Consider the following 24,346-nt stretch of genomic DNA (forward strand, 5'->3'; position numbering starts at 1 on the left):
GAATATTAAGTGTTCTCACCACAAAAATGATAACAATATGAGGCAATGCACTTGTCAATTAGCTAGATTTAACCATAACACAATGTATTTAATTAGCCCTGCATTGCTTAATGACTGGGATACATTCTGAGTGATACATCATTAGGTGATTTTGTCATTGTATGGACATCAGAGAGTGTACTTCCACAAACCTATGTGGTATATACTACTACATACCTAGACTATATGTATAACCTATTATTCCTAGGCTACAAAGTTGTATAGCATATTACTATACTGAGTACTCTAGGCAATTTTAACACATGGTAAATATTTGTGTATCCAAACATATCTAAACATAGAAAAGGTAATGCACTGTGCTACATTATGACAGCTATGACATCACTAGGTGATATATATTTTTAGCTCCATTATAATCTTATGGGACCACCATCATATAAGCAGTCCATTGTTCAGCAAAACATCAGTATGTGCCACATGACTGTACTTTAAAACATTATGTTGTACAGAATACATGCATATAACTTTATATGCAAATTTTTCAAAAATAGTCAATTTGATAAATAAATAAATAAACCCGATCCTTTGAAAAGTCTGCCTCACAGCTACAGGAGATAATAGTCTCCTTTATTCCTGTTGTAAAGGCTCACTGGCATTCCTAACACTCCAAAACTGGGTAACTAAGTGTCTTGAGCCTGCTTTTTAAATTTTTATGAAGTTTTAATGCAGTCATAAGATGCAATCCCAGAAAAGGAGGGTTAAGTAGGAAGGGAATGAGAGTCAGAGAAAGAGATTAAAAACAAGAAGGTACTACATTGAACTGTACACAGCTTCTTAACAAGTGCCACTGATTGCTCTACTTCAAGCGGCTTCTTTGGATAAGAACAATAGCTGTCTTTGTCTTAGGACAGACCCACAAGGAAAGGGAAAAAATTATCTGATGGTTCCCTCCCATCTACTGTCTTCTTGGTGAATAAACCTTCAAGTGGTCCCAGTGAGTCACTTCTTTGTGTCAATCTCCTCCTGGAATGCAGATGGAACCTGTAACTTGCTTCTAACTAAAGGCAAAAGGATGTCACTTACTTGGTTAGGTTACATTATATGGCAAAGGTGATGAGATGTCACTCCCATCATAAAGTAGAATTATAAATGTAATCATAAAGGTGATTATGTTTTGCCGTGGACCCTATCCCTGTTGGACTGAACAAAGGATGACGAACACGGGAATAAAGACAAAGACACAAGATTATATTTGGAAGAAGGGGTCAGGGCGCTCCTTGCTTCTAGTGAACAAGGGCCCTGAGCTTTTTCAGCTCTCCATGTTTATTAGGTAAAAGAGATAGCAAGAAGCGGGGAGCGGGGTAATTGTCGGGTGATTTTTGATCGGCAGTTTGATTTACAGCAGGCTTGCCAGACTGCATTCTTCGAACAATAGGCTCTAGGTGTCTCAGTAGATAACCTCAAGGAGCACGGTGCCAGGAAGTGATTGCCTTCAGCAAACCTTCTGGCAGCTGGAGCAGAAGTAAGTTTGCCCACATCCTGCATTCATGATAAACAGTTTGCTATTTGATCATATAGCCTCCAGTGGAATGTTGACTTGGTCACGATCCCTTTGCAGCTCTCTACAACGTTTCACTATACGTGACTTTTCTTAGTAGACTATAGAAATATATTTTTGTGATGGCCTTAAAGAAGCAAATAGCCATATTATAAACTATTTATGGAAAGAGCCATGTGGCAAGGAAATGAAGACAGTCTCAAAAGCAGGAACAAACTATGAATAAAAAATGAACTTGGAAGGAGATTCTTCCCTAGCCAAGCTTCCAAATGGAAATGAAGTCCAGATGACACCTCAATTGTGATCTTGTAAACTTGTGAGAACCTGATCTGAGGACCTAGCTAAACTGTGCTCAGACTCCTACCCATCATAACTGTGAATAAATAAATCAATAAATAAATGTGTCTTGCTTTAAGCTACCACATTTGTGGAAATTTTTTACTCAGCAACAAAAGAACCAATACAACATTAAAATAATACAACATTAAAAATACAACATTAAAAAGAAGAGAAAAATTGAGTCTTGGGTCAGCAGTAAAGTGGTGAACTGTAAAACTTCCATACTGACCAAGAGACCATGAAATAGTTCCAGGTCAGTGGCATCCTCTGGCTTACAGCATGAGTAATGAGTAATTTCTCTCTGAAGGATAACATCTACAATTCCCATCTTAAACCCACAGGACTCTCATACGTTTAGATCAAAATAGATACCAAAATTTTAAATAAAATTTAGCAAACCAAATTCATCAGTCTTTACAAAAGATTATACACAACTAGGCAGAAGATCAACAAAGAAATAGAAGACTTGAACAACACTGTAAAGCCAACAGACATTCATAGAATATTCCATCCAAAACAGCATAATACATATTCTTCTCAAGTGCACATGGAACGTTCTCTAAGATAGACCATATATTGGGCAATAAAACAAGTCTCAATAAGTATATAGGAATTAAAATCACACAAAGTATGTACTATGACCACAATGAAGGAAATTAGAAATCTATAAGAGAGGGACATTTGGAAAATTTCCAATTAGGCAGAAGTTAAACAATATACTTCTTTAAAAAAAAAAAAAAAAAAAAAAAAAAAAAACGAAAACAGCAATGGGCCAAAGAAGAAATGACAAGAGAAACTAGAAAATACTCTGAGATGAATAAAAATAAAAACACAACATACCAAAATGTATGAGATGCAAGTAAAGCAGTGTTTGGAGGAAATTTATAGCTATAAATGCTGATATCAAAAAAATAAGAAAGATCTCAAATCAATAACCCTAAACTTCCACCCCAAGGAACTGGAAAAATAAGAACTAAACCCAAAGCAAGTAAAATGAAGAAAACAACAATTATAGCAGAAATAAATAAAATACAGAATAAGAAAGCAATTTTGAAAAATACAATGGGCCGAGCGCGGTGGCTCACGCCTGTAATCCCAGCACTTTGGGAGGTGGAGGCAGGTGGATCATGAGGTCAGGAGATCGAGACCATCCTGGCTAACACAGTGAAATCCCGTCTTTACTAAAAAAATACAAAAAAAATAGCCAGGCGTGGTGGCAGGCGCCTGTAGTCCCAGCTACTCAGGAGGCTGAGGCAGGAGAATGGCGTGAACCCAGGAGGTGGAGCTTGCAGCGAATCGAGATAGCGCCACTGCCCTCCAGCCTGGGCGACAGAGCAAAACTCCATCTCAAAACAAACAAGCAAAACAAAACAAAACAAAACAACAACAAAAAAACCACACATACACACACAATTAAACCACAAGTTGGTTGTTTGAAAAGATGTATAACGTAGCTAGACCAACCAAGGAAAAATGGCGGGGGGGAATTCAAATTACTAAAATCAAGAATGAAATAGACATTACTACTGATCTTACAAAAATAAAAGAATTATATGAAAATACTATGAACAATTGTACACCAACAAATTAGATGGCCTAGATAAAATAGACAAATTCCTAGAAATAGACAAATTACCAAAAATGACTGGAGAAGGAAAATAAAAATCTGAATAGACCTAATACAAGTAAAATAATTTAGTTAGTGTTAAAACCCTCCCACAAAGAAAAATGCAGAATGAGACGCTTTCATTGGCGAATTCCACAAAATATTTAAAGAAGAATTAACATCAATCCTTCACAAACTCTTCCCCAAAAATCAGATGATGAAAAAACAATTCCCAATTCATTCTATGAGGCCAGTATTCCTGATACCAAAACCAGGCAAAAATATCAAAAGAAAAGAAAACTACAGACTAATGTCCCTTATGGATATAGAGGCAAAACTTCTCAACAAAAAACTAAGCAACAAAAAGAATCAGCAGCAACACAGAATAGGTTTATATACCATGTCCAAATGGGATTTATCCTAGGAAAATCAATTATGTAATACACCATATTCATATAATGAAGGACAAAAACCACATGACCAATTCAATAGGCTCAGAAGAAGGAGCGACAAAATCCAGTACCCTACATGATAAAAAAAAAAAATACTAAAAAACTAGGAATAGAAGGAAACTAGCTAAACCTGAAATAAATCATCTATAAAAACTCACAGCCAACGTTATACTTACTGGTCAAAGACTAAAATTTTCCTTCTAAGATCAGGAACAAGACAAAGATGTCGTATGTGTCTTATAATATTGAACTGGGTGTTCTGGGCAGGGCAATTAGGCAAGAAAATAAAACAAAATGCATTAAGATTGGAAGGAAAATGTAAAATTATCGTTATTTGCTGATCATATGATCTTATATGCAGAAAGTCCTAAGGAGCTCATACAACAATCAAATTGAAGGATTTTTTTTCCAAAATTCTCAACATTATTAGCCATCAGAGAAATGTAAACCAAAACCACAAGATGATTCCACTTCACACCCAGTCAGATAACTGTAATTAAAAAAAAAAAACAGACAATAACAAGTGTTGGTAATGATAAGGAGAAACAAGCCTCATACATTGCTTGTAGGAATGGAAAATGGTTCCACTGCTTTGGAAAACAGTTTGACAATTCCTCAAATGATTAAACATAGAGTAGCCATATGACCCAGCAATTTTATGCCTAGGTATACCCAAGAGAATTGAAAACCTAGGTCCACACAGAAGCTTGTACAGAATGTTTATAACTGCTTTATTCATATAGCAAAAAGTGAAAACACCCCAAATGTACATCAACTGATGAATGAATAAATAAAATATAGTATATTTATACAATATAATATTACTCACTTATAAAAAGGAAAGAAGTATTGATTCATGCTACAATATAAATGAACCTTGAAAATATTACGCTAAGTAAAATAAGGTGAACACAAAAAGCCACATATTAGATGATTCCATTCATATAATATGTCCAGAACACACGAATCCATAGAGGCAGAAAGTATCAGCGGCTGACTAGGGCTGGGGAGGGGAGAGAGAATGGAATGTGACTGCTAATGGCTATGGAGTTTCCTTTTGGGTGATGAAAATATTCTGTAATTAGATAGTGGTGATGTTACACAACTTTGTGAATATACTAAAAACTACTGCATTGCACCCTTTAAAGTGTGCATTTTATGGTATAAATGGTATCTCAATTTTAAAAAAAATTATAGTATGCCCATAAAACATAAAACCTAACCTTTGTCAATGCCCTTCAGCTAAAAGATAGGAGGGCCACACCTGTAGTTGGAAAAGTTGAGCTTATTTCTCATTGCAGCAAGGGAAAAAAGACCCCACTGGGAACCGTGGGACATGTCAGTAAGACGATATTAGAAGAAGTTATCAGTTTCAGGTCTATGGTAGGTGACTTTGGGAGAGTTTAAGGATGCCAGGCTTTCTTCTGGATTGAATGCTGCCAGTAAGCAGGGGTAATTCTATGACTGGATGACTGGGTATCTTTTTCTTTTTTTTCTTTTTTGAGACAGAATCTCACTCCATTGCCCAGGCTGATGCACAGTGGCATGATGTTGGCTCACTGCAGCCTCCGCCTCCCATGTTCAAGCAATTCTCCTGCCTCAGCCTCTCAAGTAGCTGGAACTACAGGCACACACCACCATGCTGGGCTAATTTTTGTATTTTTAGTAGAAGCAAGGTTTCACTATGTTGGCCAGGCTGGTCTCCAACTCCTGACCTCAAGTGATTTACCCACCTCTGCCTCCCACAGTGCTGGGATTACAGGCATCAGCCACCGTGCCCAGCCATGACTGGTTATCTTAATAAATTTTATCTAGTAGGAGGAAAGGCTATACTGAGGCTAAAGATGTAATTGGCATGAAGAAAAATAGAGGAGAAAGCTACAGGCACTCATTCATTTCAGCCAGGATAGAGGGCTGTCTGGTCACTTTTGTGGTTTGCATGATATCCAGGCTTTCTTTGTGTTCAGACATAATTACAGAGTCGTTTTTTCTAGTCTTCATCAATCATGGACCCTATAAAAATTTGATGTTCTGTGACCAGAATACAAAAGAATACCAGGAGAGCACCACAGTCCAGCTATGAATGCCTGACCAGCTTTGAGTTAACACCTAGGCCCAGCTGTGATATAGTGCAATATATCACTATGTACAAAATGATAGCACAAGGACATGTCATGTACATTTAAAGACTGGAGTCACTATCAATCAACTTTTCAAATTAACAAACTAAGACTAGAAAGTAACTCCCTTATTCTGTACAAGACACCTGTATCAATTTCCTTTGCTGTTGTAGCAAATTACACAAACCTCCTGGAATAAATACCACAAAATTATTATCTTACTGTTAGAACTCTGATACGGGTCTTACTGGGCTAGAATCAGGAGGTCAACAGGACTGTGTTCCATCTGGATGCTCTGCAGAAGAATCTATTTCCTTGTCTTTGTCTTTTCCAGCTTCTAGAGGTCACCCACATTCTTTGCTCAAAGTCCATTCTTCCATCTTCAAAGCCAGCAATAAAGGTTGAGTCTTTCCCATGCTGCCATCTCTCCTGTTTTCTCTCTTCTGCCATCCTCCTCCATTTATAAGAACCCTTGTGATCATATAAAGCCTATGCAAATAATCCTGGATAATCTCCTCATCTCAAGGTCATCTGATTAGCAACTTTAATTCCCCTTTACGATGTAACATATCATATGCGCAGGTTAGGGATTATTAAATAGAATATGGGCATCTTGGTGGGGTTGGGCATTATTCTGCCTACCACAGTATCTAAAAAAAGCCTATAGCATATATCAGAAGCTTCTGTTTTGAAACCAGGACTAATGAGAATGCCCACTGTCACTGCTTCAGTTCAAGACTAGGATAAAAGTTTTCTAGTTGTCAATACAGTGTTCCTTGGACTACACCACACTGTCATTACCAGTTTCTAAAATGCAAGCACTGGTCCTAATAAAGACAATCTGCTCAGAGGTTACACATAAACATGCAAATACATGTCTTGAGTAAAAGCTAAATCAGAGCTAGCAAATGCATGGCACTGTGCCTCCTGCCCAACTCTTGGGCCCCTGGTGAATGTTGTTCATACAGCACTACGCTTTCTCCCACAGATCAGGAGTAAAAATGCAGAATCCTTCCCAATATGTTATTTGCAGCAACCACAACTGGTGGATAAGTGTTGGCACGTGAAACAAAATCTATTTGCCAATCTTGATCTAGATAATTAAAACCTGATATATAAAGAAATGAGAACAGTCAGCTCCTTTTGTTCTAAACCACACACAACAAAGTGGAAGTGGGAAGTTTTACAACCAGAAGATTTAATTTCCTAAAGATGCCACAGACCTTTAAATTAGTATTTAATAAACCTCTAAGGGCAGTGGAATAATTTTCCCTTGACTCGCTTTATTCTTGATACAAAAAGAACAACCTATAATTAGCAGCACGATCTGCTTAAACTAGCATCTTTTTCTTAGTGCCTAAGGATTAGACACTAAGGTAAAGGTACTGAAGCACTAGTTTATTAAAGTAGTCAATTAATAGAAGATGCTAACAGCTCAAATACTTTTTTATTCATAAAGAAAACAAATTGAAAAATTCAGGCAAATATAAACTGTTTTATTTCTCAAATTAATTGTTAAATGAGATTAGAAAACTAAACCTTTCTAAACCATCTGCAAGTTCCCAAAGAAAAATAATATCACTGATGATATGATTCCATACTTAGAAAACCCTAAGAACTCCACCAAAAGGCTATTAGAAATGAAAAATAAATGATTGTAACAAGGTTTCAGGATACAAAAATCAATGTACCAAAATCTGCGGCATTTTTACACATCAATAACGTCCAGGCTGAGACTCAAATCAAGAACACAGTCCCATTTACAATAGCCACAAAGGAAATGAAATATCTAGGAATACAGCTAACCAAGAAGGTGAACAATCTCTACAAGGAGAACAAAACACTGCTGAAAGAAATCAGAGACAACACAAACAAATAGAAAAACATCCTATGCTTATGGATTGGAAGAACCAATATCATTAAGACGTCCATACTGCCCTAAGCAATCTACATATTCAATGCTATTCCTAGCACACTACCAACATCATTCTTCACAGAATTAGGGAAAAAACTATTCTAAAAATCATATGGAACCAAAAAAAGAGGTCAAATATCCAAAGCGATCTTAAGCAAAAAGAACAAAGCCAGAAACATCACACTACCTAACTTCAAACTATGCTATAAGGCTACAGTAACCAAAACAGCAAGGTACTATACAAAAATAGGCACATACACAATGGAACAGAATAGAAAATTCAGAAATAAAGCTGCACACCTACAACCATCTCATCTTTGACCAGGCCAACAAAAACAAGCAATAGGAAAAAGACTCCCTATTCAATGAATGATGATGGGATAGCTGGCTAGCCATATGCAGAAAATGAAACTAGTCCCTCCTTACCTTTCACCATATACAAAAATTAACTCAAGATGGATTAAAGATTTAAATATAAGAACTCAAAATATAAAAATCCTAGAGAAAACCTAGGAAATACCCTTCTCAATATTAGCCCTGGCAAAGAATTTTTGGCTAAGTCTCCAAAAGCAATTGTAACAAAAACAAAAATTAACAAGTGGGACTTAATTAAACTAAAGAGCTAGTGTAGCAAAAGGCACTGTCAGCAGAGTAAACAGATAGCCTACAGAATGGGAAAAAATGCTTGCAAACAATGCATCCAACAAAGGTTTAGTATCCAGAATCTACAAGGAACTTAAATCAATCAGCAAGCAAAAAATAACCCTATTACAAAATGGGCAAAGGACATGAACAGACACTTCTCAAAAGAAGGCATACACGTGGCCAAGAAACATGAAAAAAATGCTCATCATCACTAGTCATCAGAGAAATGCAAATCAAAACCACAATGAGCTACTACCTCACGTCAGTCAAAATGGCTATTACTAAAAAGTCAAAAAACAACAGATGACGCTGAGGCTGTGGAGAAAAGGGAACACTTGTACACTGTTGGCAGAAATGAAAATGATTTCAGCCACTGTGGAATGCAGTTTAGAGATTTCCCAAAGAATTTAAAACAGAGTTACCACCCAGCAATCCCATTATTGGGTATATACTCAAAGGAAAATAGATCATTCTACCAAAAACACATGTATGTTCATTGCTATGCTATTCATAATAGCAAAGACATGGTATCAACCTAGGTGCTCATCAATGGTAGACTGAATAAATAAAATGTGGTACATATACACAATGGAATACTATGCAGCCATACAAGGAATAAAATCATTAACTTTGCAGCAACGTGGATGGAGGTGGAGGCCACAGTCTTAAGTGAATTAATGCAGGAACTGAAATCCAAATACTGCATATTCTCATTTATAAGTGGGAGCTAAGCATTGAGCACACCTAGACATAAACATGGGAACAATAGACACTGCAAGCTGTTAAGGATGGGGACATAGGTTGAAAAATTACCTATTGGATACTATGCTCACTACCTGGGTGCAGTATACCCCTGTAACAAACCTGCACATGTAACTCCTGTATCTAAAATAAAAGTTGAAATTTTAAATAATAATAACAGTATAGCTCCTAGAATCCAGCTTCCCTTAAATCTATGTACTGCCTTTCTCAAAACCCGGAACCTACCACATGAATTTATGAAAATAGAGACTACTTTCTTATCCAAATTTGTAGTATAGTTTTTAAATACTAATTGCCCTCAAACAGATCTGCTTTTCCACTTTAGGATGATACTGAATCTTAACTTTCTTCTCTTCGGTGGGGAAAAATCCCATAGAGTATCCTCTAAGACACTTTTACATACAATGAACATCACATACCACTCAGGGAAAAAATGTATTCCATTTCTGAAATTACTCAGACAGAGCCTAGATTTCATCACAAACCAGCTTTCCTCGGTACAAGAAATTCCCTAAATAAGGTTGACAAAATTTAAATTTTCCTGCAGCTGAGTTTAATAGATAGAATCTTCAAAGAATGGTAGGATTTCTTTGGCTGATTCCTACCCTATTATGAATCTGGGAACTTTTGAAAGTTAGGAGGAAGGTAAGAGGTGAGATAGTCAGGCTAATCTATTTTTTCTTTTTAAGGTGTAAGTCTATTTGTCACTGCTTTGTGTAAAGCCATTCTGTTGCTACCCACCACATTTAGGAACAAAACTGAACTCCTTAGCATGACCTATCAGGTGCTGCATGAGCTAGCTCTATCCTGCTTCCCTCTCTAGCCTTCTATCATTCCACCACTGTTCACTGGTCTTTGTCACACCAGCCTTTCTGCTGTTCTTAGGTAGGCCGAGCTCATTCGTGACTCAGGACCTTTGCACTAGCAATATCTCTCTTTCTGAAATAGTCCCCCCTGACATCCTCAAGTGATGTGTTCTTTCATTACATTTGGGTCACCAGTGAAACATCACCCACTGACTGAGGTTCTTCCTGATGACCCCACTAAGAGATCCCTCTCCCTTTATTTTCTTCATAACACTTATTACCATGTACTTGTTTATTCTGTCTGTTCTGCTGAAATATAAGTTTCAGGAGGGCAAGGAGGAACCAGACATCAGAAGAGTTCCTGGTACTCAATGAAAGCTCAGTAAATGTGTAAGTGCTTTAAACGAATATCATTTCAATAGGGGGAAAAAGGTCCATGGTTTTTACAAAGGCATACACTTTGTAGGTCAGTTCCCTAATCCCTAGATGAGTTTCTAACCCTCTAAAATCACATTAATCCCTCCATTTTATTCCCCTCCCCCATTGGAATAGGTGACCCAAAAAGTCTTTTGGGAAACAGTAAATGCCCTTTTACTGTGATATATTTGAATTGTGACATTATAAGAACACCCTTCTCTAAAAAGTAGTTGTGAATTAAACAGGGGAAGATGAAGAAAGATGAGATAAAATATAAATGTGGGGGTTTAGGCATGTTTGAATGTCACAGCTTATATAAAATCTTTTCTTCCTTTTACCAAAGTAATACATCCATATGGAAGATCTAGACAATATAATAGCCAAGTGAAGAAAATAAAAGCTGATCATAATTCCCTCAATCAGAGAGTCACTGTTAAAATTTTTGTCTTATATATTTACAGCTTTGTTTTCCATTTGTGCATGTAGAAACTTTTTAAAAATAGGTCTTGCTATGCATCTATGTTTGTAAACTGCTGTTTAAAAAATCTAATTATATTTTTATGCCACTAACTATCCATCCTTAGCTTGATTTTAATTAATTTATTCAACAAATATCTATTGGGCTTTACTGAATTCTTGTTCTTGAGGAAAGCAGATGAGGTTCCCTGGAGTCAAACACTTTCACTGCAGCCAATCATGGAGAAACAGAAACTTCAGGTCAGTTGTTTTAGAATGCAAAAGGACAAGAAGATCAAAATTTTGGATAACTCAAAATTATTTTTAGTTAAATTAAGAGTTTTAAGATGACGCTTGACAGAACACAGGATGAGTCAGTCCAGAATAGTTGCCCAGGACTCAAAATGCTTATTGATTAAAATAGAATACATCCTACTAGAATCATTTTAAGATTGAGAGCAAGATGAAAAGGACGTTAAAGGGAGAGGGAAGGAGGAAGGGTAGAGAGAGTAGTAGACACACAAGAACTGTTCTCCACGTGGGAAAATAAGCCACTTGTCCACAGCCTCAAAACCAAAAGAAAGGCCAATCAGTGATAACAGGGGAATAGAACCCAGAGGGCCAACTGACACCAAGAAAATAGCTTTAACTTACATCAAAGAGGGCTTTAAAATGGAGAAGCAATCCTTCTCCTTCCAGGACCAACAAGAGCCGAAAGAGAGGTTTCAGCCTCTAAGATGTGGAACAGGAAAATAATGATGTCTGGGGCTTGGAGAAGGGAGGGTCCTGCAGATGGCAAGAGGTGGAGTGTAGCAAATGCTTCAAAGAAAGCACTGAATTATTTAGCCATGTGCCACATTCCTGCAGTAAGACTACCAAGAAAATAGGTAAGAAGAGGGAAAATGTTATTGGTTACTTTAAGCAAGGAGGATCAGCCGAAAGGGAGACTGCCTTACCTTCTGGCATTTAACAGAGCTTTATATAAGCCGTAGGCTACCTCTTATAGGTGCTCCAGTTGGTCAGGGAAGAGAAGGAAGAAGGACACACAAATGTGTTCAGAAAGCAAATGCTCCCTTTCTATTCTCAGAAGATGGCCTAAGGATAAGATGGACAAGAAGAGTACATTCTGTGGGTATGAATCTTGCATCAAGGGGAAAAAGACAGTTTAAGCAAACCTGGGAGATGTTTACCCAGAGTAATGGGTGCTTTGGGCTTCGACCTTGCAACTCACGGTCACATAGGTGTTGGAAAAGAATGTGTTTATGAGTTACGTAGGGGTTGCAGAAAAAAATCACACATGTCCCAAGTGAATAGCATGAGACTATTCTTTTGATCCCCAGGTGAAACATCCTTTCTCTTTTTTTTCTTCTTTTTTTTTTTTAATAAGGTTCTCATCGTGAAGAAACACCCTTTCTAATTCCTTCTTTACCCATCCCCTACCTGCCACCCAACCAATCCCTGGCAAATGCAGTCTCTCTCAATCTGGATTGACCACAGCTTTTATGTGAAACTTACAAGAGTCCAATATCTGGGTATATAATCATCTATGCAAACGTCATATCTCTTTGTCTTTACCCTGAAGTTCTTAAGGGCAGAGTCCTTGCATGATTTATTTTATTTTATTTTATTTCATTTTACTTTATTTTTTGAGGTGGAGTCTCACTCTTGTTGCCCAGGCTGCAGTGCAATGGCACGATCTCGGCTCACCAGAACCTCCACCTTCCGGGTTCAAGGGATTCTCCTGCCTCAGCTCCCTGAGTATCTGGGATTGCAGGCATGTGCCACCATGCCCGGCTAATTTTTTGAATTTTTAGTAGAGATGGGGTTTCTCCATTTTGGTCAGGCTGGTCTCGAACTCCTGACCTCAGGTGATCCGCCAGCCTTGGCCTCCCAAAGTACTGGGATTACAGGCATGAGCCACCGCACCTGGCCCCTTGCATGATTTATAACTGAAGCTCCGCAAGACTAAGATTAATGCTGTGCACTCAATCAGTGTTTGTTAAATGACTGTCTACGTAGCCTCTGTCTCCTATACGACAAAGCACAGATCCTACACGGCCCCTCTGTAGAAGTCCAGGCAATGTCATATGTGTGCTCACAGAGAATGAATAAATGAATCCTGGTTTTCTAGGCTTCCCTTCCTGCCCTGACCCTTCACCACAAAACCTTGTTCGGTGCTGATCACACTGTCATTCCCACCAAGTGTGATGCCAAGAAGGGAGAATAGCACAGGGTCTAAGACGTCGGGCTCTGTCCTAGACTGGCAGGGTTGGAAATGCTGTGTGCCTTTCTAGCTGTGTGGTTGCTTTTTTCATTGTGAAATGGGGATTACAATAATATTTACCACCTGGGATTGCTTCCTGTCGATTACATGAGTTATATGGAAAGTTCTTGGGGCCTGGCGCTAGATTGGCTCTGTCAGTGTTACTATGATGACTGTTTCCTCTTTCAGTCAGTGCCTTGGTCCTGACATCCTGGAGCCCTCACAGAGTTCTCAGTTGAAGGCAATAAGACTATCTTTCTCTAACTTTAAACGCTACATTCTTTTTTGAGTTACCCAAGCAGTGGGTATCATTGTTCCCTAATACCAATTTGAATTTATAATGTGTTTATTCACAGATCCCTCTCTCTTCCTGGAGTCCCGGATTGACGTTCATGGGTGGCCAGGGTGAGGACAATGTATGATTGCATTCCGAAGTGCCCCTCTGCCCTCACCTCTGAGGATCTGTTCCTGAGTTAGCTTCGCTCAGTTCTCTTCTGTGAGGAGGACGTCTCACTCGTGAGGGCTTCTCAGTTGTTCATATAAATAGACTTTGCCCACCCCAGATTACCAGGCACACCTGCACATGTTCAAATCTGACGCCACTGAGCCCTCCCTTCTGAACTCTGACCGAGTGCTCATGTATATTGTATCCCTGCATGCCTTTGAACTATAATAATTAAATAGCACTTGGATTATCGCATGAGCTAAATGACAACAGACAGAATGAGGCAAGGAGGGGAACTGAAAGGTGAGATGTTTTCTGAGGTCAACTTGCCTTTCGAGTTCAAATGAATAAACCAGAATGCCCATTTCTCTTGCTGTAGGAAAGCTAGCGGCCCTGCAGTCTCCCCAGGGAAACGCATACTTTTCTCCTCGGGATATCTGGCTCCAAATTTCTGCACTCCCTCAGTTCATTCCAGTTTTGGTACATCTTGCCATGCAGCCCATGGCACCCCTTCAGCATACTACTTCACCCATGCTGGACACCACCCCAATCCCTTCATTCCCCAAAATGTCACCAACACGAAGGTACAAACAGAGCAGGTTTGGACTAAAAATTTCAAGAAATGGAAAGACTTTACATTACATCATAGCCAATAATTTAAAATCAAGTATTAGCTCCTACTCCATTTTTGGTTTTGTTTTGTTTTTTTAATAGAGACAGAATCTTGCTATGTTAGCCAGCCTGGACTTGAACTTCTGGGCTCAAGGGATTCTCTTGTCTCAGTCTCCTGAGTAGCTGTGACTACAGGTGCACACCACCATGCCTGGCATCAACTATTGTTCAAGTATTTTGAATACCTTTCCACATAGTTTTCCTTCAGGTCTCTTTTCTCCTGTGCAGTCCCTCATGTTGGGACCTCCTTCCTGCTCTCCTCTGACCTCCTCCTCTCCCAGCAGGCGGTTTAGCACCCGCCCCCCCACCCACAAAGCCCTCTTAACTCTTTCAGCAGAGCAGTTTGCCATCTCATTGTTGAACATTTTCCTGATCATAACCCTGAGACTGCACCTCCCACCCCTACAGCATAACAGGTCTCATTAAAGCTGGTTATTCAAATAACATTTTTTTGACCTGCTATAGCTGGAAAAGAAAAAATATTGGGACCAGGCACTGTGTCTCATGCCTTTAATGCCAGCACCTTGGGAGGCCAAGGAGGGTGGATCACTTGAGCCCAGACATTCAAGATCAGCCTGGGCAACATGGCAAAACCACCAAATCGCTACAAAAATTAGCTGGGTATGGTGGTGTGTGCCTGTAATTCCAGCTACTTGGGAGGCTGAGGTAGGAGGATTGCTTGGCCCCAGGAGGTCGAGGCTGCAGGGAGCCATGATGATGCTGCGGCACTCCAACCCAGTTGACAGAGTGAGACCCTATCTAAAAAAAAAAAGAAAGAAAAAGAAAAAAAGAGAGAGAGGGAGAACATTGGGAGAGTCTATAGACTGAAGTTGCAGTCTTTGGAGAAAAAAAAATCTCTTTATACCCCTGAGGATGGTCCTTCATCCATGACTTCTGGCAGTGGAGAATCCAGATCCACAGTTGGAGAGCAAGTGAAGGCACACTTCTGTGAACGATGAAATGTGTAAGAAAATGTGTTACAACAAGAAGAAAAGCACACCTGGACACGACAAACATATGAATCCTAAGCTACACAAAACAGCATGAAACCCATTCTTGCTGAAATAAAACCCCATCTGTCCCACACAATCATTTCTCCCTTATTAAATAAGATGCCAAGTTGCTTTCATCAGATTGGCATTTGGCCTATTCAAGAACAAGCATCAGAATCTCCCTAAGTTTGTTCCTGGATATGAACAATGGTGATTACTGCTGTTGTTTGTGGAACTTCCCTGTCAAAGCAGCTGAGTGATTGGCAATAGGCAGGCAAGAGAAAGGCAGAGCAAAGGATGCCAGTATCTATTGCAGTCATTTGCCAGTATAATGTAGGCTTGTCAATTATCTTGTCATGCAGCAACTTATGTTGAGTTTAAAAACAGTAAATGTCATACGAAAGTATAAGTGATTTATATATGAGACTACAGGAACACTTAAAATCTGCAATGCAATAAAATGAGATACACCAACAGATTGCATGTTTTGTGGTTATTACCACAGAGAGAACAAAAAACAAAAAACAAAAAAGCCTTGAGAAAATAACTATCTGAGAGCAATCAGCTCTAAAGCATGAACCAGAACCACTTCCCACTTCACCCCCTTCCCCAACTCTAAGACCATTTGATCGATCAATCTGACTATCTAATAATGCTTTAGTACTTTAAGTAACAAAAGCTATAGCACTCAAATCAAAAGCCAGGCTGTTGTCTACTGCACTTTGCAGCCTGACAATACACCATCTGACAAAATGCAAAAGGCCTTGCTAAAGGCAGAGGGAACATAACAACAACAACAACAACAACAAAAACACAGAAAATTCAAGATGGGTTATAAGCTATTGCTAAAGTGACCATACATAGGGTGACCTATTTTGAAACAGACAATCTTCCATTTGTTTTTAGAAGCTTGTTCTTTGGAATCACATTTTTAAATGGAAGCATTGAAATGTTTGGCTTTATTGTTAGATCTGTTACCAAGAACAAAACAAGTTGAGAGACAAGAAATCAGAAATTGGTCACACACCTAAGCTTCTCTTATTTTTCATTCCCTGCTCTGCTATTCCATCATGGAGGCTGCTTTGATCTAGTGCTTCTATTACTTCCTATCTGTTGACATGACTTTAATCTATCTCTCCACTTCCCTTCTCGACTACTCTCGGCTTTGTTCTCAGTCTTCCTGTGTAAATTCTAACCTGTTTGCCTAGCTATTTTGCCCTCCAGATTGGCTTCTTGCACCTGGCTTACACATTTTATTCTTTCTGTCCTGTTTACATATCAACACTGCCTGGGCAGTTTCCTATTTTGCCATTTCGCCTCATAGTCCTTGTATTGTCTTTACTACTTTTTTTTTTATCCTGCTATTTTTTCTACAGTACTTTTACTGTGGTTACTTTAATTGTATGTTCCTATAATACAGTCCACAAGCTAGTCACCAAATGTTCAATTCATCGGTTTGGTTTCATTGCTGCACAGCTAATTTTCCCAACCAAAATTTCTGCCTTCCCTTTCCACCTTGATACTTCTGCACAAAGCCAGGGCACCTCAGCTCAGGCAGCAAGTGACTATACATAATTACACATAATACAAAACAACCCTACATGATTATGGCCTGTCATGAAGAAACACTGCATTCTTTATTTGACAAAAGAGAAACATGAGAGGTTTTTTCAAGACCAAAGTGCAAGGTCCAGGCACTATATCTAAACCATTCTATTAATTATTGTTATTTTTATGAAATTCATTGAACATTAACAAATTCAAACGCGAGAAATGAGGGTTTTCTTTAGGAAGGGAAATATGGAAGACTCCAACCTGAAGGTTCACCTTTGTTCTTTAATCATTTCCTGGCAACCTCAGCAGTTTATGAGGCAGGGCAGTCTTCATGGCACTCTTTGTGTGTGTGTGCTTTTATATTGTGATAATTTGACAGACCACCATATCTGTATATCTTACAGTTAAACCACCATACCTCAGTATATCTTATGCCTTATTGTTTTATTTTAAAAAGTTTAAAGGGGTTATTTTACCTAAAGAACATAGACATCTCTTTAAAATGTACGACTCTCTGTTTGACATATACTGCTACACTCTTTGACATCATCAAGGAAAACTAGAATATAAACTGTAAGATTACATATAGTAAGCCATTATCTCACAAGCCCTAAAAGTCTCCCTTATCACAAGAGAGGTTCTGCTGAGAGGCACATCGATTCCTTTATTTATCACTCACTGGCACTCCTGATGGGTTGGGTACAAGTGGCAGGGTTCATGACTCCTGGTAGTTTACTTTCTAAAATGGAAGGATATCACAAATATAAAAAGAAATAACTACTATGCAAATAAACATGAATAAAAGATACCCAAGGAAAGCTCTTCAGCAGAGATAAACATTAATACTTTTACCAAGGAAATTACATAAAGGTGGGGGTATGTCTGAAATCAGACATAATTGAGTTCAGATCCCACATCTACTGCTACTAATTGTGAGAACCATGGCAAGTTATTTAATTTATATGATCTTCTTTTCTTTTGTTTTCATCTGGTAGAAAGGGATAATTTCAAATACAGTCATCCTTCAGTACCCATGGTGAGATTTGTTCCAGGATCCCAACAGACACCAAAATCTGCAGATGCTCAAGTCCCCGTTATAAAATGGCATAGTATTTGCATATAACCTACACACCTCCTCTCATACATTTTAAATCATCGCTAAATTACCTATCATGTCTGACACAATGTAAATGCTATGTAAATAGTTATTTGTACTCTATTGTTTAGGGGAATTGTGACAAGAAAAAAAAGTCTGTACATGTTCAAATGCAACCATCCCTTTTTTCTTTTTCAAATATTTTTAAATCTACAGTTGGTTGAAACTACAGATGCAGAACCCATGGATACATAGGGCCAACTGGATCTTCAAAATTAAAAGCAGTAACATAAATTAAAAGGTTTTTTTTAATAAATGCTATATCTCTTTTTCTCTTCCATTGATGCTATTCAAAATGTTGGTTATACCACAGCCCCTACTGATCACTCTCCAGAATACTGGCCTCCTTCTGTTCCCTAAACCTAACCAAAGTGTCTCCCCAGGGCCTTTGCACTTGCTCTTTCCTGTGCCTGGAGGACTCAACACCAAGAGCTTCTCATGGCTAACTGCTGGCAATTCACCTCTCAGCCCAAATCTTCCACCTTTGGAAGAAAAGCTGTCCGTGCTCCAATTGCTCCCTATCCTATTACACTTTCACCATCTGTGTAGTACTTACTGCCACATGAGCTCATCTTATTATTTGTTAGTTTCATTGTTTATTGACTGGTCCTCCTCCTACACACACACACACACACACACACACACACACACACACGGAGAGAGAGAGAGAGAGAGACAGAGAGAGAGAGAGATAAGATTAGTCTCCATGAAAAAAGAGAACTTGAATGCCTCATTCACTGCCAGACCAGCACAGTGTTTAGACATGACTCTGAGCAATGGAGAGTTAAGGGAGTGAATGAGAAGGTTATCATCTTAAAAAGATTACTCTGGCCACAGTGTGAACAATGAATTGATGGTGGTAGAGGCAAAACCATAAAAACAGTCAAAAGATCAGTGACTAACAGGGGTTAGTGAGGAGGAGAAATCAATAGGCAGAGCACAGAGGGTTTTTAGGGCAGCAAAAATACCTTATATGAAAGTATAGTGGTAGATATACATCACTACGTATTTCTCAAAACCCATACAATGTACAACACTAAGAGTGAGCCTTAATGTAAACCATGGACTTTGGGTGATAATAGTGTGTCCATACAAGTTCACCAGTTATAACAAATGTACCACTGTGGAGGGAGATGCTGGTAGTGGCAGAGGTTGTACATGTGTGGGCACAGAGGGTATATGGAAACTCTGTATACTTTCTGCCAGATATGCTGTGAATGTAAAACTGCTATAAAAGGTAAAAAGTCTATTGTTAAAAAAAGAAAAAAATAAGTTGGAGAAGCCAAAACTCTAGACAGGGAGAGTAGAACAGAATAGTGCCCTAATCAGGTAAGATTCACATTACAGGTAGGTTTATATCCTCATTTGCATAAATGCCCCTCTTGAAGCAGAACTCCTTGGCATGGACACACCACCATGGCTAGCATCTTCCTGGAGTTAGTATAGTGGGTCTTTTACCTACATTGATCTATCTCTTTTGCTTTTTATTAATTAAAAACATTTTATTAATTTGAACAGTCATTTCCTGTAATAGGCTGTTAATGAGTTACAGTCACTAGTTCCCAAAAATATTTCACATAAAATACTGTCAAAACACATTTTTCTCCATCTTATATTTTTACAAATCTTCAGTGATTTCAGACCAACCTACTAGGCTATTGTGACATTTTTGATTCCTCATTCATCCAATATAATAATTGGCTGGTCCGTCCCTCCAAGATGTGTGTTGCCCACATATTTTACATGCATTCCTTCTATATTTTAATCCCATTGCAGTAAATGATTATAAGCAACTAGAGATTGTAGAGACTTTCAGAACCTACAAATATTCTTCACCTGCAATTTCAAGCTGTGTTCTATACACTAAATTACAGTACAAGGAAGAGACTGTCTAGGAATTTTGTGAAAAAATTGATCAGTGTAGTGCCAAGAGGTTTCTGTGGGACAAACCTAGAGAATCCATTCATTTTTATATCAATACATTAATCAAATCTCTTTGATTTAGTGGTTTTAGTTGATGAATCACATTTCTCCATCTTGTCTGTAAGGTTATCAAGAGACAACTCATTGAAATTGGTGATTGTGTTGAGACTAAGGTTGTAGTGACAACTGTCTAAATGCCAGACACCATTCTAGGTGAATACAGCACTAATCAAAAGTGTCACAAGTCCCTGTCTTCATGGAGTTTACATTCTACAGGAATGACATTCTAGTGGTACCTGAATTCTGGCCTTTTCTTTTCTTTTTTTTTTTTTTTTTTTTTTTTTGAGATGGAGTCTTGCTTTGTTGCCCAGGCTGGAGTGTAGTGGCGTGATCTCAGCTCATTCCAACCTCCGCCTCCCAGGTTCAAGCGATTCTCCTGCCTCAGCCTCCCAAGTAGCTGGGACTATAGTCACGCGCCACCATGTCCAGCTAATTTTTGTATTTTTAGTGGAGACGGGATTTCAGCACGTAAGCAGGATGGTCTCGATCTCTTGACCTCGTGATCTGCCTGCCTTGGCCTCCCAAAGTGCTGGGATTACAGGCGTGAGCCACTGCACCTGGCCAATTCTGGCCTTTTCTATAAACCAGTTTATTCTGTTTAGTTAGCCTTTCTTTTGGGATTTCCAGGTCAGGATACACTTAAAAGTGTATGCTGTTTCTTTGTATTTGTGCTTGATACCTTGCCTAGTTTCATTTTATACATGCCCTTTTCAAATTCTGAACTCAACAGACTGGTTCTGAGGCGGAGGCATTTATTTCTTTGGATGCCTCCCCTGACTTCATGCTGCTCATGACCACAGCTGGGGACAGAGAGATTTGCCTCCAGTCCTGGCTTTCCCACTTATTGGCTGTTACTAGAGCAAATTACTCTACCTCTCACAGCCTGTTTTCTCATCTATAAAATATGAAGAATCAGACAAACTGCAGAGCATTGTTGTGAAGAGTAAATGAGCTAACTGATATGGTACATCTAGCAAGGTGCCCAGCCATAAAGGAAACCCTCAGCATTTCTTTGTAGCAGGTCTAACCCTCTTGATTTATGCTTTCATTGTGAGTTTCTGACAATGTCATCAGATTTTTTCTTTATGAAGTTGTAAATCTATGTTCTAGTTAAAAATGTCACTTTCTCCTAGATACCATCTTTATTCCTCTATGTCTGTATGAGGCCAGTAACCCAGGCATCCACTGTCTCACCTATAAGATGGTGGGCTCCAAGAGGGCCAGGAGCTTGGTTTTATGTCTTTCTTCCAGTTGAATTTCCAGCAATTAATGCAATGCTGAGCACATAAAGGGCATGCAAATACTTGCTGAAGGAACTGTCTCAGTTTAGGAGATACATGTACCTATGCCTGCTCTTCCTTACTCCATTAATACTAACTCAAGGATGAAAAGGCACTCTCTCAGCTACCGTCACTTATAAAACACTAACCACATTTTCTTGTACATCAGAATTAAGTAAAAAAAATTCTCCTAATTGATGCTGTGCAATTTGAGTGATGATATTTCCATCTTATTAAACATAGGAATAAACTACATTTGTCTTGAAAGCTTAATGTGCACTAAAACTATTCTTGTGACTAATACATTAATGTTGGTGGAAATTCTTATGGTTGTTTTCACAGGTGTGCTTGAGCACAAAAATATGGAAGCACTTTATATGCAATAGTTGATTTCTGCCTGTTATATGTTAAAGTCTAACAATGACAGTCTACCAAGTAAGCATGTTAGCACTAGGTCTAATATAAATTAGTAGCCTAGGCCTATAGATTATAAGGGTAATCTATAAGCATTTATTGAGTTATAAGTATTTATTAGAATACTGTTATGTGCATAGCACTGTAGTAATTACTATGATAATACAAAAAAACTATCCAAAGAGCATATTTATATTAAAGGATACAAATGACACTTCAGCTAAATAAACCTGAGAGATCAGTGGCGTATTCTATTGTTAAAGTCCAGTTTGATACCACAATCTTGGGCAATCTATACAAAGGAAACAAGAGTAACAAATACTAGGTTTTGTAGCTACGAATGTAAAAAACGTCAATGACAATCTACCAAACCCAATCCTGAGAGGTGACAGAGTGCTAGCAGTCCTCAGAGCCCTCGCTTGCTCTCGGCACCTCCTCTGCCTGGGCTCCCACTTTGGCGGCATTTGAGGAGCCCTTCAGCCCACTACTGCACTGTGGGAGCCCCTTTCTGGGCTGGCCAAGGCTGGAGCCCACTCCCTCAGCTTGTAGGGAGGTGTGGAGGGAGAGGCGCGAGCGGGAACCGGGGCTGCGTGTGAGCCAGCGAGACCACGAACCCACCAGAAGGAAGAAACTCCGAACACATCTGAACATCAGAAGGGACAAACTCCAGACGCGCCACCTTAAGAGCTGTAACACTCACCGCGAGGGTCCGCGGCTTCATTCCTTAAGTCAGTGAGACCAAGAACCCACCAATTCCGGACACAATCCCACACATATACCTCCTTGGTTTACTTCCATTATCCTGTGATGAAAGGAAAACAGACAAGGACATGTCTTTATAAACAATATTATAGGCATCACTATCTGAGAGATTATCTGATAATGGAATCTTTGTTAGGAAAGAGATAGCAATGGTCTAAGAGAGACATTTATGTATGTCTGTGTTATTTTCCCCCCCATCACTGAAATGTATCTCTTAGTGATTGCTTATCTTACAACACAGCATGCTGAGCATGTATTCTCTATTAAATATCTGCTAGAATTTCTCAAGTTTAATAAGTTAGAGATGGCAGACAGGACTGATGAGGGGCCTGTGTACATGGATTCTCCTTACCTAGTCTGGCACAATCTTTTATTTTCAGGATTCAGATTAATCCAAATACAATTAGAAATCCAACATCCACTAAAAAGAAACATCCCTTAAAATAGCCCTCTAAGAGAAAAATCCTTAGGACCTATATACATTAAAATTTATGCAACATTTTACACAGATATACAACTTTTACTAAGTAGTGATTCACAAGTTATTATTTTTTTAGCTTGGGATAGAAAGAGCTGATCTCCATTATGTCATGAATGAATTTTTTCTGTTTATCATTTCTTTGAGGTATTTAGGTAAATGATCTGTAAGGGATATTTTGATAAACACTTTTAAGGCTATAAAAATTCTTTCAAATACTAGCCAAAAATGTAAGCAACTTCATATATAACATGAAATCATTAGAGATAAGCATGAGGTAAGTAAATGACAAATAGGTAACAAGTGTCATGTAATATTGAAACTGCCATTTTCTGAAACACGGAGTCAGCAAAATATAACCCACTGGCCAAATATGGGCTGTTACTTGTTTTTGTAAATGATGTTTTACTGGAACATGGCCATGTCCTCTGCTTTTCTACTACAATGACTTTGTTGAGTAGATGTCACAGAGACTGAATAGCCTTCAAAGCCTTAACATATGTATTATCTGGCCCTCTACATAAAAAGTTTGCTGACCTTTGCTCTGGAATATATAACTAATGTTCTAGCCAAAAAAAAAAGGATAATCTCTTTAGTAGATAAAATATATTTTAGTAATCACCAAAGCCAAATCAAATTGAAAGACTATAGAGTGTAGGTATAATATTCAAGCTTTATTGTTACAAAAAGACTTCAATAAACTCACCAATTATTAGTTATAGTTGATACTTGTTCATAGCCACGTTACATATATCATTTCTAGTTTTCAAAACAACCCTCCAGGTGACAATTGGACATGTTCATTTTACAGCTGAGAAAGTCAAAACCAAGAAAATGTACTGAAGACTACTGTTATGGACTGGATGTTTGCCTCCCCCTAAAATTCACATGTTGAAGCCCTAATCTCTAATGTGATGGTATTTGGAGATGGTGGCTTTCGGAGGTAATTTGGTTTCAATGAGGTCATGAGGGTGGACTTCTCATGATGGGATTAGTGCCCTTACAAGAAGAGACCAGAGAGTTTGTTCTCTCTCTATGTCTTTCTCTCTCTCTTCACTATGCAGGATACAGAAAAATAAATAAATAAAAATTTAAAGAAGACCCTCTGTAAGTCAGGAAGAGAACCCAAACAACCAGGCTGGCACCCTGAGCTCAGTCTTCCAGTCTTGAGAACTGTGAGAAATAAATGTTTGCTGGTTAAGCCACCCAGTCTATGGTGTTTTGTTATGGGCAGTCTCAGAAGACTGATATAGACACACAGATCTATTCAG

At 38.5% G+C, this 24,346-nt stretch overlaps 1 long non-coding RNA gene across 1 annotated transcript in view; it reads right to left on the reverse strand.

The window, feature by feature from the left end:
* The window catches only part of LOC109027043 (uncharacterized), a 61,218-nt gene extending 38,489 nt beyond the window's left edge, over positions 1-22,729 (reverse strand). The window contains exon 1 of the long non-coding RNA XR_002006164.2: positions 22,536-22,729. This is a non-coding gene — a long non-coding RNA (uncharacterized lncRNA). The remainder of the gene's footprint in view (positions 1-22,535) is intronic.
* Positions 22,730-24,346: the final 1,617 nt, after the last annotated feature.

The sequence above is a fragment of the Gorilla gorilla genome, chromosome 1, assembly GCF_029281585.2.
Source record: "Gorilla gorilla gorilla isolate KB3781 chromosome 1, NHGRI_mGorGor1-v2.1_pri, whole genome shotgun sequence".
Taxonomy (NCBI): Eukaryota; Metazoa; Chordata; class Mammalia; order Primates; family Hominidae; genus Gorilla; species Gorilla gorilla.